At 36.9% G+C, this 14,469-nt stretch overlaps 1 protein-coding gene across 2 annotated transcripts in view; it reads right to left on the bottom strand.

Moving 5' to 3' along the window:
- The window catches only part of GALM (galactose mutarotase), a 98,727-nt gene that overhangs the window by 55,973 nt on the left and 28,285 nt on the right, over positions 1–14,469 (bottom strand). For both annotated transcript variants that reach the window (XM_010967667.3, XM_045504773.2), the window contains exon 4: positions 3,972–4,060. The gene's annotated coding sequence lies outside the window, so the exon portion shown is untranslated. The remainder of the gene's footprint in view (positions 1–3,971; positions 4,061–14,469) is intronic.

Below are 14,469 nucleotides of genomic sequence, written 5' to 3'. Positions count from 1 at the left end.
TCTGCCTGGCTGACTCCAAATTTGGGAGTTCCCATACACTCTCCTCAGATTTGATAATATGTTACAAAGACTCATAAAACTCAGGAAAACACTTAACGTTTACCAGTTCATTATGAAGGATATAACTTAGAAACAGCCAAATGGAAGAGATGTGTCAGTGAAGAAGAAATTTTCCTCTGCCCTTCTAGGTTCTTCTGGTTGGTCTAAGAATTAAGTTGACACGAGACAGATTAACAGAAGAAAATCAAATAAAAGTTTAATAACATGTATTTATGGGAGAAACCCAGGAAAACTAACTCGCCAAAATGGCTGAAGCTCTCACCTTAAATACCATCTTCAGTTAAAGAAAATGAGGATGTGGAGTGTAGTGGTTTGGGACTTCAAAGGGGAGAGAGGCAATTGACATGGAGGTGGAAAAACAAAAGTTTGTTGGTAAACAAATATTTGCTGGGCCATACAGAGACAGTGGGACACAGGAATTTTAACAAACCGACTTTGCTAGGTTCCTCCCTGTCAGTCATACCTAGTTCATACTATAGTCATCCATAGTGATAGCTCCCTTCCCGGAGCAGGTCCTCTATCTACATTCTTTAGGCAGTCAGGGAGAAGGTCAACCGTTCTTCCTGAGTCTTTTGGGACTTGATAGTTTTCAGCTCAAAATAATCTGCATGACAAAGAGATATTTTGGGGTGGCAAATTTTGCTCCCCTACAGATGCATAGAGAAGTTATAGGGAATAAGGGTGAGGGGTGGGGATTGGCACAGAGCTTCCACACTCTCTCCTGTGGTGCCATCTTCCCAGCACGTGAATGTGTTCACCAACCTGGAAGCTTAGGGAACTTGTTTTTCAGGGGGGTTTAATCAAAGTTTTATTAGCTAGGCATGATTAATTAAATTACTGGCCATTGGTGATTGAACCCAGTCTCTCCCCCTCCCCTTCCTGAAGAGGCCAGGGGCTAGAGCCAAAAGTCTAGTCTTTTAATCACTTGGTTGGTTTTTCTGGTGACCAGTCCCCATGTGAAAATCTAGTGTGGCTGCCCCCTAACCCTCCTTCCACCAACCAAAGCTTGTCTCATTAGCATAAGACACTCATCAATCAAGACACTCATCACCCAAGAGAACCAAGCATTTGGGAGTTTTGTGCCAGGAACTGGAGACAGAAATCAAATATGTTTTACTATACCACAGCTCCCAACTGGGCCCCACCACCTACTCTATCTACCAGAGTAGCTAGGTCAAGAGAAGAGAGAAACTTCCAGACAGGGCAGTGATTCTCGAACTTTGGAGCACATTCTGAAAATTTTATTAAAAATGTAGATTCCTGGGTCTGACTCTCAGTCACTGAGGGAGGGACTTGGGTATACGTATTTTTAATAAACTCCTTAAATGATTCTCATGTACACTGAAGTTTAAAAGCCATGGAATAAGCATTTCCTTGAGCCTATCTCCACCCCCCAATACTACTCCTGTCTAGAAGTGTGTCCAGTCAGAAACTCAAGTCTGACTGTAGGATACCACCTTCCCCTGACTTAAGGACAAGGAAGAATTAGAACTGAATATAGAGGACTCCCAGGTGAAGCAGGTCTTTAGGATCCTGGAGATTCTACCTCAGGTTGGAATAAGAAAAAAGAACTGGACTTCACGTTGGTCAGTGTCTGCTGCGTCAGGAATGTGCATGCTAGGTGTTTTTATGCGGTGTATCTGTGAGGGAGGTATAACTATTATTATTTCATGACTGAGAAAACTGAGATTCAGGGAAGACTGGGGCCAAGTAGGTACAGCTGGTATTCAAACTCAGACCTGCCTGGTTCTAATACCTACTTCAGATTGTAAGTAATTAAAAGGGAACATGCTGAGCTGGTGTGACTTAATTGTTAGCTGGAGTCACCGCAGACACAGTACCGAGTGTCAGTCACTCCATAATCGCTGCTATGGAAATGGCAGCTGACAGGACAGCTCTGGGCTGCCAACTAGGAAAAGCTTCAGTCTACAGATGCTACTTACTGAAGCGGCTACTTTCTCAGAGCCTCCCTGGGAAATCACCAGTCCTGCTGAAAGTTTCCCTGTCTTTTTGCTGAACTTAAATCCCTGAGGTAGAAAAGCCCAGGCAACAGCTCTGGAAATTGCTGGGATTGTCACATCTCATGCTGAATCCAGTGTGGTTGATTCCAACTTGTGCCCTTTATGATAGGAGGAGTGTGCCCTGGATAGTTCTGTGGGTCTAAGTCCTGATTGCAAGAACAGGGCAGGCCTGGTGGGAGAGAGCCCTTAAGTTCAGGGTTGGGGTAGAGGGAGACAAGTCAAAACAGGAAAGGGATCACCCAAGGCTTTTTGAGTCAACCAAGGTCAAATCCAATGGGAGCAGTGGGGAAATGTGTAGGAGAAGGAATACAAAAATCAGCAGCCAGGATTTTAAAAAGTTGGTCAGAAGGAAGTGGGCCAGGTGATGGGAAGTGGTTCAGGGATGAGTCACTGAGTGGACAGCTTGTCCACTGCACCTGGAGTGTGTCTTGGGACAGGCACAGGAGCTGAGAGGAAATATCTGCATCAGGCTAGACTATACTTTCTGTTTCCATAAAGATTCCTTGGGTGGAGTCATCAGTGTGATATGACATTGACAGAAGGGGCAGGATGGGGAGGTAGTTGTGTCACCAGGAGAAACTGGCCAAGTGATCATCAGAGTATGAATTCACCCATGAGTCCAGGCTTTGGTCCTCAGCCTTTTGGGCAAGAAACTCAGTCTTGTTAGGGCCCCAGGATGAGTCCTGCTTAGGGCAACTAATACCAGCTACACTCTTAAGAGACTCATGTATAAAATAAAGGCCTATTTTATTTTCTTAAAAGGGAGTTATCCTTTTCCATTCCCCTGGACATTAAAATAAGCCCACTTTGACTTAGACATATTTAGATCATTTTGAAATATGAAAGTCTTATAATTGGCTTGTTAAAAGTGCTGTTGGTTGCGATTAAAGGGTACCTGTGCAAGTAAAAGGATATCTGTTTGTAACAAGTAATAGTAGGCTAGCAAAAAAGTGTTTTCTTTTTTTCACACAATGAGAAATCTGGAGCTGAGCAGTCCAGCACGGGTAGAGCTGCTGAGAAATGCTGACAAAGACTAAGAGTCTGTCAGTCTTTCTGCTCCAACTTCCTTAGCTTATGGGCCTTTATTCATGCTTGTCACCTCATGTCACCAACTGGCTGTTGCATCTTCAGGCCTCATGTCTGCTCTCTAGGCACGAAGAAGGAGGAAGAGACAGCAGGGACGACAGGGACAAAAGGGCTCTGCCAGTTGTAACTATCCTTTTCATCTGGAAAGTAAAACTTGCCTGGAAATCTGATCTGAGAGAGTTCTGCTTACATTGTATTGGCCAGAACTGAATCATATGGCTGCTTCTAGCAGCAAAAAAGGAAAATGGAGTGCAATCACCCAGGGATTGGTTCCAGGACCCCTGCGAATACCACAATCTGCAGCTGTTCAAGCCCTTTATATAAAATAGCGTGGTATTTGCAGATAACCTACGCACGTCCTCCGTGTATACTTTAAATCATCTCTAGATTACTTATAGTACCTAATAAACGCAACTGTTATGTTAATAGTTGTACATACAATGTAAATGCTATGTAAATAGCTGCTAGCATGTAGCAAATTCAAGTTTTACTTTCTGGAATTTTCTGGAAAAAATTTTTTTTCAATCTGAGGTTGGTTGAATCCACAGATGAGGAATCCACTAATACAGAACCGAAAGTATAGATGGCCAACTGTATTTTGCTCTCCAGCCTCTATGGTGGGAGAGGGCAAGAGAAGAGAGCATTGTGAGTGGTTTCCGGGTTGCCAATCCCCAATGTCTATCACCAGGCTCCACTGGGTTAGATTATTCATGTGATAAATTATAAAGAAAAAACCTTGATGAGAGGTGGAGAGAGAAAATGGTGGAATATTAGGATATATAGATCAAAAATCTCAGGTCTGACCTTTGTTTCCTGGTGGTAGAGCTTTAGAGAAGACATTACTCAAATCCAAGAGACCTCTCTTTATGCCACTCTTCTCTTTCAGATTCCTCCTTGAGAACAGATTAAAAGAAAAAAAACTTTATTGAATAATTTGCAAGCCATAAAATTCATCCATTTAAAGTGTACAATTAAAAAAAAAGACAAATGAACTTATTTGTAAAACAGAAACAGACTCACGGACATAGAAAACAAACTTATGGTTACCAGGCCGGAAGGGGGTGGGAAGGGATAAATTAGGAGTTCGAGAATTGCAGATACGGACTAGTATATATAAAATAGATAAACAAGTTTATACTGTATAGCACAGGGAACTACATTTGATATCTTGTGGTAGCTTACGGTGAAAAAGAATATGAAAACGAATGTATGTATATTCATGTATGACTGAAGCATTGTGCTGTACACTAGAAATTGACACAATATTGTAAACTGACTATACTTCAATTAAAAAAAGTATATATAAAAAAGTACAATTCAGTTGTGTTAGTATATTCACAGAGTTGTGCAACCACCACCCAAATCTAAGTTCAGAACATTATCCCAAAAAGTAACCCCATACCCAGCAGCAATCACTGTCATCCCCATCCCAATTCCCCAGGACTAGGCAACCACTAATTTATTTTGTTTGAGAACATATTTTTAAAAGAGTGATTTTGTGCAGGAAAGTCAGTATGAAGCACCATAAAAATGAGCTTCCAGGTAAGTAATTCGATTTAAATATATCATGAAAGGCAATTCATCTACTGTGGTAAAGTTTTCTTGTGAAGGAACTGATGCACTGTTGCACTCAGTGAAAGCAGAATTTTTAAGCACCTCATCCCTTTCCTCATTTTGTCCTAAAGAATCATGCTGTTTTTAAAATCTTGTCTTATAGTTCAGCCTTTCTTAAAGGTGAGATTTATGAAGATATAAAGTAGAAATAGTTACAAAACTCAAAATTCAAAAGCAAAGTCTCATTAGTGGGAAGCCTTTAATTAAAAAAAAAAAACAACACTCAAGGCCTGAAGAGCCCAAGCATTTGCTAATTGACAGTGATAACTGAGCCAGGTGCCTTTCCTTCTCCCCTGGGACGGGTACAGACCCTGTCCCACCTTGTGTTATTTGCAAAAGATAATATCGTTTATCTCCTGAAATGAAAATGAGCAAATGGGCCTATGATGCAGAATAATTGCTTTCATTATTGTTTGCGACATTCCCTCTAACTGTCATATCCTGCTTTACTTGGTACTTGTTACATCTAGATGAGAGAAAAAACAGGAAATGAAGCTGGTATTAAGCAAACAACTATGACCAAAGAGTTCCAGGGCTACGCCTTTCTGATCAGAGGTTTGAGGAGGTGTGGAGAGAAACAGAAAACCTGTGCCAGATAATACTGAAAAAGGAAAAACTGTGCCCAAACAGAAGTGAGGGGACATTTCAAATAGACGGCTTTCGATATTGGATTACATACCACTTAAAGACCTTACCCCCGAAGACTGCAGATTTGCATGCTGCTCACTTGGTTTCAGACACAAACTATAAAGTTTCTTTTCCTCTTAGCTACTTTTCCCCCTAGCTACTTTTCCCCCTTTGCCTTTAATTACTATCATGATTGCAGGGAGACATTTTGGTTCCAGTTTGCCATTAAAAATGGTGTATGGTTAACTTAGATTTCTGTTTTTTTATCTTATTTTTTGAAAGTTAAATAAATCAACAGCTAAGTGGATGATTTAATAACCAATAATTTCACCTCTGAAGAAAAGATAAATCCCTATTTTAAAGTATTTTTCCCAATTTAAAATGTTTGTAAATGAGAAAGCATTATTTCTGGTTTCTAGAACTGTATAGGCTTCTTCATAAGCACAGTTTTTAATTCTTTGCTTAAAAAAATTCTTTTGTTATTAAATTTTTGAGGCATGTAAAACAGGATAAAGAAAAATATAATAAACATTCAAGTTTCATATCTTGCTTAAGAAATAAAACGTTACAAATAGATTTGGCCCTTTTGTGTATCTTTCATCTACTGCATTCTTCACTTCGCCCCGCAGAAGAACTAAATTCATACTTGAATTTGGTTTTTATTTTCAGACATGCTTTTATAATTGTGATACATATCCATGTAATCCCTGTTAAAAACAAGACAACAGGCCCCACGTGCAGTCACTTATTTTAAGCCCCATGTCTCCAAACTGAGACTTAAAACTATAGATCAGCTCTCTTAGCAAGGAAATCTTAAAACCGGTCAACCAGGAATTGCCTGACTAGCACTACTTAGGTAATATCTGCCTGCCAGACCTCTATCATCTCCTAAAGGAAAGTAACCTTGGAATAACCAATCTGCCTTTTTGCCAAATATAACTTCCTTCTGCCTATAAAAGCCTTTCATTTTGTACAGCTCCTTGGAACTCCTTTCTATCTGCTAGATTGGATACCGCCTGATTCATGAATCACTGAATATGGCCAATATGATCTTCAAAATTTATTCAGTTGAATTTCTTTTTCTAACATCCTAAACAAAATCAGGTTTGTTTGCATATTTTAAACATTTCCAAAGCACTATAATTCTGGCATCAGCTTCAGCTTTGGGAAAGCCAAATAGCTGAATCCTGCTTCAAGATCATTTATGGCACCCATTTCAGGGATCAAGGTATGATCAAAGAATGATCACGTGATCTTATAGGTAACTTTACAGCTAATCAGTGCAGCTATACCAGTTACTTGAACAAGACATGTTATTTGGATGTATTGCTAATATTTGGAAATTCCTTTTCAAATATAATTTAGCATTCTAGATATAACTCAGTAAAAAATCTCTTTGTATGCTTTTGTATTTCAAATGCTATCAGTTGTTGAAGTAAAATATATATTTATTATTGCAAGAGGAGTATGCTGCAATCATTAATGACTTGTGAAATCTGTTAATCTTACATAAAGTTATTAAGAACTTTACAATAGTTAAATAAAGAAATAAATAAATGGACAATTAATACAAATATTGTGTGCATTCCCTAGACATATGTAGGAAGAACAATAGATTTTGAGCCAATAAATATAAATCCTTATAGAAATAATAACCCAAGTCAGACTAACAGGTACTAGATTATATCATAATTTTAATAACTGTGCAATTGTTTGTATACTAGTACAAAACCTTAAATAAAATAATCTTTAAGAACTCTACTTAATTTTTAGTTTTAAAATTCCACTTAGAACATGAATTGTTCAAGAAACTGTCATTTGGGAAATTCCTTTTTTTAATGAGGATAAATTAAAAATATTTTTTGAAGTATTATTGGTTTATGATGTGTTAATTTCTGGTGTACATCACAGTGATTCAGTTATACATATATATATTCCTCTTCATATTCTTTTTCATTATAGGCTATTAAAAGGTATTTGATGTAGATCCCTGTGCTATAAAGTGGGACCTTGCTGTTTATCCATTTCATATATAGTAGTTAGTTATCTGCAAATCCCAAACTCCCCAATTTATTCCTCATGCCTCTCTTCCCCCTGCCACACTCCTATAACCACAAGTTTGTTTCCTATGTCCATAAGTCTGTTTCTGTTTTGTAAATAGTTTTATGGGAATAAATTTAAAGTTGAATGTCAATTTTGCCATCTCAAAATTTCACTGAGAGGAAAACTCCAAAATCATGTACAACATCTATAATAAATCATTTTTTGTTTAGACATAATAAAAAATATAAAATATATGAAGAAAAGAAAAAAGTATAGAGGAAAATTAGCTAATCCCCAAATATCTCACTTTTCTACTGCCTCAGGTGAAAACGAATGTCCATTTGGTATCACACATAGGTGGACCACTGACTGCAGGAGCAAAATAGCACCTGACAGTGCTAAAAGAATTACTGTTTATGTACTACGATGCAATTATGATGTCATTAGTAAATAATTAAACAGCAATAAATACTTTAAGTATAATTTCAGATTTATTTTTGTATCTCAGAAGCCATTATTTGATGTTGATATTTATCTTTGTCCTCAACGAAATATTGATTTCAACTTATTGGCCTTATGCCAAAGTGTTTATCTGGTGCATCTCTATTACAGTTTAGATGCTATTATTTTTTTATACCTTATGCAATACACTATATACTTCAGTCTTCAATTTGATTATTTTGCTCAACTTCATATTTGTCAGATTAGTTTATGTTGTTACATGTAGTTCAAGTTATTCATTTTCACCAGTGCTGTGTAGTTTAGCATGAATTATATTTACAATTCACTTATCCCTTTTCCTGTTGATGGAAATTTAGTTTGTTGTCAAATTTTACAATTTACAATTTTGCTATGTGCATTTGCGTACATATTGTCTTGTGAGTACTTCTTTAATATTTGTACCTAGAAGTTGTAGTGACATGTTGGACCAAAGCATGCTTTTTTTCCCCATATGTTTTCCTTATAAGTGCTTTTCCATGTCTATGAGCTAAAAATATCACTTTTTGAATGTGGACTCCAGTCTTGTCTCCCAGGCATCAGACTTTATATCGCCATCTGCCTAGCAAATATTCTAAGTAGAAATCTGGGTGTGTCACCACCACCGTACGTTTATCCTATCCAAGACAGCTCACTGTTTCCTCCTCAACTTTCTCAGTACGAAACACATGAGTGTCACAGTTATAAAAACCTTGGGCATGTGAAACTGTTCTTTACAAAAAAATGAGCATCTTCTATTTAAAAATCTATTTCTAATTCAGATGTGTTTTCCTCTTTTAAACATCTGTATATCCATATACAAACATATACACAAATATGTAGATTTCAAAACCTTGTAAATATGAAATAAATAGAAAGATAGGCTAGCCTTTCCTGCCTTGCTCTAAAGAAAGGGTCAGCAAACTTTTTCTGTAAAGGGCCAGATAGTAAATAGCTCAGACTTTAAGGGCACATGGTATTCTTCACAACTACTCATCTCTGCCATTGTAGTTCAAAAGCAACCATCAATAATACCTAAAGAAATAGCTACGTCTATGTTCCCATAAAAACTGATTTGCAAAAATAAGCAGTGGGCCAGATTTTGTCCATGGGTCATAGTTTGCTGACCCTCTTCTAGAAGATCAACAGTTGTCACTTAATAAATGATTACTTGCTTCCTGGACGATTCTGCACAGAGTTGTACAAACGAGAAGCAGCTAGGTGACAGTTCTGCACATTAACAGTATAATTTGGTGAGCCTGCCCTTGTGGTTTCTGATTTGAGCATTGTATTTGAGATCACTCTGTCTCCTCTGCCTGTAATAGCTTCATATATGTGTGTGTGTGTGTCTCCCAGTGAGCACTCCCAGTGGACTCACTCTGTACTTCAGCATCAGATGCTCTGGACCATTACTACTCTCTAGTCCTCCCTCAGTGTGAATTTTCTGTAAACCATGTAGCCTCTGTTTTATGTCAGATGTTTCTTTGCAAATATCACAACTAAATTTAGTGAAAACTGGTCCAGAATCTTACATTTATTTATTTAATTAGCTTTGCAATGGTAGGTTTTACCACTTACCAGTTGTGTGATTTGGGCAGATTATGTAATTTTTCTGGGTCTGAGTTTTCATTTGTAAAGTGAGACAATATTTGCTATATAAGGTTTCTGCAGTGATGAAATGAGCTAATGAATATAAAGGATCTTGTGGCCAGGCACATAGTATGTGCTTCCTAATAATGATGGTGACAATAATAGCAAAGACTCCTATTGCACTTGCTGTGTGGTGCATTGTTCATGTGCCCTATGCATGTATTGACTTAAATAAACCTTACAATAATCCTATACAGTGGTATTATGATCATCTCAATTTTATAGTTGAGAAACTGAGAGAAAAAGAGGTCACACATCTAGAAAGTGACATAGCCTGGATTTAAAATATGAAGTGAAATATGGAAGTAGCCTTGTAGTATGGAAGGACCTTCAAGAATTTAACACTATTTCAATAATCTCATGAGAGGAGTGACCCTTCCAAACCATTTGCTAAAGACCTACTATTTCACAATTAAATAGTCTGGGAATCCTTTCTGAAATGTCAGGAAGGAGATCAAGATAATTAAACTGATTGCAGCATCATGAACACATCTAAAAAAATGGTATAAGTGAAGTGTTCTTTAAAGAGGAAAGCATGGTGCACATGTAATATGTTTGTATTATCATGTTACTGTAGGAGTACCTTCTTGCCTCTAAAGTGAACAAATACCGGTCTTGTAGACAAATTTTCTCCTGCTTCCTCTCTCTCTGTGTGTACAGCTCAGGAACTATTTAAGAGCAATTTGATGCAGTGGTTGCCATGGCAAATACTTTTCATAAGAACACAGTAATTATTGGAAGCTGTTACAATTTACCATTATTTAGTTTCAGAGTGATTTGAATGTTCTCACTTTCCCCCTTCATTTGAACATTTTATCTATGTCAGAATTTTTTTAAAATTTTCTCTGCAAAAGACAGCTCATTAAGGACTAAGACACAGCAATTATAGTGAAAATATATGCATTTTTCCCCAAAGAATATGGTCAATGCAGTGTTATGCTTGTTTATCTGCAGGACTTAAAGCATCAGACTCTGACCTCACATTGTAGGTTGTTTTACACCAGGCAAGAGATCTTCAACAGTTCAGGAAGAAAAAAATATCTAATCATGGAGGCAGTGTTTGTGAATGCTCACATTATAGGTGTGCTCAGTAGCATCATAATGGAATTATACTTCATTCAAACTCTAAAAGACAAAATTTAAATGCAGTTTTATAGCATGGATGAGTTCTGCAGCTGTGGTAACAGAATCCATTGCCAGGTGTCCTGCAGCTTATACTGTTAATTGATACATGCTACCCAAAGATACCAAGATAATGAAGTATCTTTAAAAAGAAAAGGACTCAACACATTTAGAACTTAAGTTGAGTGGGGAGAGTAATAGCTCAGTGGTAGAGGGTGTGCTTAGCATGCACGAGGTCCTGGGTTCAACCCCAATACCTCCACTGAAAAAAAAAACAAACCAAAAAAACTTGAGTTGATACAAACAGGATTGAGAAACATCGGGCGGGGGGTACTTCTGTTGTAACCACATACTCATAAAAATAGACAACCCAACAGAACTAAAAATGTTCAGGTATATCTTAATCACAGTGTGAGAGACTTGCCATGTATCCTTCTAGAGCAACCTTTGCTTTTGTCCCTCAAAATATAAAACTTCTTATTTTCAAAGATGATATTGTGGAACATCTATTGTGGACTTACTTGGTTTTTTCTTTCTTTTCTAGGATGCCTAATAATCCTGCCCATTAGTGAGTTACATGGACATATATTATCTCTCTTTTCTCTCCTCTTTCTTCAGCTTCCCTCTCTCACTCTTCTATCCCCCCCCTCTCTTTTTTCTCTCTTCCTCTTTATTCTTTCTCTTTGTTTCTTATTTTTAGACTATTTCAAGGAAATCAGTGACATGGTAATAATATAGGTATGGGTCATGATGAGTGAGGAAGATTAAAGAAAGAAGAAGGTGTATCTGAGGTCATACGAAAAACTCCGAATTATTCATTCTAAAGTAATTTCTTTTTGCTTTCTCTTTTATTAGTAATAAGTGATATAACTTTTAAGTCTGCATGATTGTGTATTGGTATCTGGGTGCTTCACATAGGTAAATCTTATACTCCTAACTAGCTTCTGAAAAACAGGAACTATTTCCAAACAGAAAGCTTCTTAGTCTTTGACCCTGGCAACTCTCCTCTGAGGCCATCCAGAGTCCACTTTTTTACAGTTTGCCTCAAAACTAATCTCCAAGAATCCTTTACCAATGTATCCCTTGTACTGCAGTTTCTTCTATTTAAAAAAATTTTTAAGTGAGTTAAAAATACAGATAAATATAAAACAAACAACCCCCAATCAAAAAATGGACAGAAGACCTAAACAGTCTTTTCTTCAAAGAAGACATACAGATGGCTAATAGGCGTATGAAAAGATGCTCAACATCACTAATTGTTAGAGAAATGCAATCAAAACTACAGTATTACTTCGCACCAGTCAAAATGGCCATCATCAAAAAGTCTACAAATAACAAATGCTGGAGAGGGTGTGGAGAAAAGGGAACCCTCCGCACTGTTGATGGGAATGTAAATTGGTGCAGCCACTATGGAAAACAGTATAGAGATTCCTTAAAAAACTAATAGAGTTACAATGTGATCCAGCAATCCCACCCCTGGGCATATATCCGGAGAAAACTCTAACTCAAAAAGATACATGCACCCTAGTGTTCATAGCAGCACTATATACAATAGCCAAGACATGGAAGTAACCTAAATATCCATCAACAGATGACTGGATAAAGAAGTTGTGGTATATTTATACAATGGAATACTACTCAGAGCAACTATATCTACTTATCTTTAGATGGTCATTCTAAGTGAAGTAAGCCAGAGACAGAAAGAAAAATACCATAAGATACCACTTATATGTGGAATCGAAAAAATGACACAGGTGAACTTACTTACAAAACAGAAACAGACTCACAGACATAGAAAACAATTTATGGTTACCAAAGGGGAAAAGGTGGTGGAGGAGTTTGGGATTAGCAGATACAAACTACTATAGACAAAATAGATAAACAACAAGGACCTACTGTTTAGCACAGGAACTACATTCAATACCCTGTAATAAACTATAATGGAAAAGAAAAAATGATCGTATCAATCAATATTATTGACATAGAACGATTAAATATTTTTAAATTAAAAAAATACAAAAATAAGTATAAAGTAAAAGTTTAAATATAAAGTATAAATATGAAGTACTAAGTTTTCTCACCTCCCAGAATTAAGTGTGGTTAGCATTTTGACATATTTGTTTTTAGACTTTATGCATATTTCTCTGTATGTAATAAATACATATATAATAAATATTCCCTACCCATTCAAGTACCTTTGATCCCCACTCATCATCACATCATCTCCTCTCCTCATCTCCTGCAATTATCAACCATGAATTTGCTGTGAATCCTTCAAGTTCATTTTTCATATTTTCCACTATCTTCTTATTCTGTATCCTGAATGTTTCTCTTTTTTTTTTTTTATATGGACTTCCTGGTGGTTGCTCTTGCCTTTAAAACATTTAGTTTTCCCTGCTAGATGGGGGTGAATCAGGGAGGCCAGCCCTTGATGACTATGGTCTGTGACTCCCCTCTAGCCACCAGATTTAGTAAAGAGCTTGCCCTCTCCTGAGTAAGTCTTGACTTCTCCCTACTACAATTCTGCATCTTGGTCCTTGGTAACAGATTCATGGAAGAGCTCAAATAAATATATGATGTTGCACCTGACAACATCTGTGTCCTGTTTTCTTGGGCTCAGTGACTCAGGAACTTCAACTTGGCTTTTGATTTTTCTAACTGATCTAGTTTTCCTCTTATTTGGCTCCAGAAGCTGAAGACCAAGCATACAGTCCACCTATGTTAAGAGGAAAGATCCTTGTGGCATGGCTTTTATGTGTTAACCACTTAATGGCTTATTTTCTAACCTTTGTTTACCATTTGTCTTAATGTTCTTCATTTATACATTTTATCCTATAGAGTTTATGCATCTCTCCAAGATGCATCTCATTTTTTAAAGACAGGAGAATAAAACTTTGATAGTTTGCAGTAGTGGGCAGGAGTTTTCATTGTTTCTGATCCAGGAAAACTCAGCGATCTGATAAGTAGCCTCAAAAGAAAATTTATAATTAGGAGGATTAATTATTTTTTGTATTGAGATACACATTAGGTGTGGTAGATGTATTCATTTATTTTTCTATGGATAATTTGTGAATCTCCTTTTATAGTTAAATATATTTTGAATGTATTAAATGAAACTCTAATGAAATATGATTTGGAGCCATGCTTGAAGGTATCTTTTGCTTCAAAAACCAAAAATAAAACCTTATATGCCATCTATTTGAACATATTCCTTCTTTCTTTATTTGAAGGTAGAAATAATGAAGATTCTTTTCCTAGGCCATATTGGGGATCTGGGACTAACCTTAAGTAGTTGGTGTATGTAACCAACCTGTGTGTGTGGTCAAAGATGCTGGTATGTGCCTCTCTTATGTTTCTGCACCAGCCTCTTATATTCTCTGAGCCACCAATATTAGAGATATGTTCTTTTCGGTCTTTAGATTTTTTGGTCTTTAGAAATTTTTTTTGAAATGTGAATATCCCTTGGAAAGGAAAACCATCTTAATGAAGATTTGTTTTTAAGTTTCTATGTTTGAAATTTGGTTGGCAAGAAGAGTTTGAGCAAATACAAAACAGGTAAGTTGGAGAGGATACTGTGAAGTTTAACAGCAGGAGCAGAAACTTCTTGTAATTTTGCTTAGGATGAGCCCCTAGCATAATTATGAGTAGCCCTTTTTTATTTCCCCCAGAATTTTAAGACTTTTCTTCCTTCCATTGCTTCTTTCTTTCCTTTGTCCCCAGATATGAAGTTCAAAAGGTTTTGGTCTATAAGAAAGAATTATTATAAGAA

This window comes from Camelus bactrianus, chromosome 15 (genome assembly GCF_048773025.1).
Source record: "Camelus bactrianus isolate YW-2024 breed Bactrian camel chromosome 15, ASM4877302v1, whole genome shotgun sequence".
In the NCBI taxonomy this organism is placed as follows: Eukaryota; Metazoa; Chordata; class Mammalia; order Artiodactyla; family Camelidae; genus Camelus; species Camelus bactrianus.
The sequence above is the reverse complement of the archived record's forward strand: the minus strand, read 5'-3'. Positions and strand labels throughout refer to the sequence as shown.